A 1,059-nucleotide genomic window follows, 5' to 3' on the forward strand; every position below is an offset into this window, starting at 1 on the left:
GTTGTTTTTGTTCATACACCAGCAGAGCGTTGATGTCACAGATGAGATATGAAAAAAAAAAAAAACGAACACCATCAGCAGAGGAGGATTGCAAGCCATGTACACAGGCGCCATCTTACCGGAAGTGGTGTAAGGTAAGACACAGAAAGAAATTGCTGAACGAATAGGCTGTTCCCAGAGTGCTGTATCAAGGCACCTCAGTGGGAAGTCTGTGGGAAGGGAAAAGTGTGGCAGAAAATGCTGCACAACGAGAAGAGGTGACCGAACCCTGAGGAGGATTGTGGAGAAGGGCCGATTCCAGACCTTGGGGACCTGCGGAAGCAGCGGACTGAGTCTGGAGTAGAAACATCCAGAGCCACCGTGCACAGGCGTGTGCAGAAAATGGGCTATAGGTGCTGCATTCCCCAGGTCAAGCCACTTTTGAACCAGAAACAGCGGGAGAAGCGCCAGACCTGGGCTACAGAGAAACAGCACTGGACTGTTGCTCAGTGGTCCAAAGTACTTTTTTTGGATGAAAGCAAACTTTGCATGTCATTCGGAAATCAAGGTGCCAGAGTCTGGAGGAAGACTGGGGAGAAGGAAATGCCAAAATGCCAGAAGTCCAGTGTGAAGCACCCACAGTCAGTGATGGTCTGGGGTGCCATGTCAGCTGCTGGTGTTGGTCCACTGTTTTATCAAGGGCAGGGTCCATGCAGCAAGCTATCAGGAGATTTTGGAGCACTTCATGCTTCCATCTGCTGAAAAGCTTTATGGCGATGAAGATTAAATTTTTCAGCACGACCTGGCACCTGCTCACTGTGCCAAAACCACTGGTAAATGGTTTACTGACCATGGTATTACTGTGCTCAATTGGCCTGCCAACTCTCCTGACCTGAACCCCATAGAGAACCTGTGGGATATTGTGAAGAGAAAGTTGAGAGACGCAAGACCCAACACTCTGGATGAGCTTAAGGCCGCTATCAAAGCACCCTGGGCCTCCATAACACCTCAGCAGTGCCACAGGCTGATTGCTTCCATGCCACGCCGCATTGAAGCAGTCATTCATGCAAAAGGATTCCC

The 1,059-nt window shown here is 49.9% G+C and overlaps 1 protein-coding gene across 1 annotated transcript in view; it reads left to right on the plus strand.

The window, feature by feature from the left end:
• grm6a (glutamate receptor, metabotropic 6a) overlaps positions 1 to 1,059 on the plus strand; it is a 145,197-nt gene that overhangs the window by 93,681 nt on the left and 50,457 nt on the right. The window lies entirely within an intron of this gene.

Source organism: Nematolebias whitei, chromosome 11, assembly GCF_014905685.2.
Source record: "Nematolebias whitei isolate Nwh7 chromosome 11, NemWhi1, whole genome shotgun sequence".
Taxonomy (NCBI): Eukaryota; Metazoa; Chordata; class Actinopteri; order Cyprinodontiformes; family Rivulidae; genus Nematolebias; species Nematolebias whitei.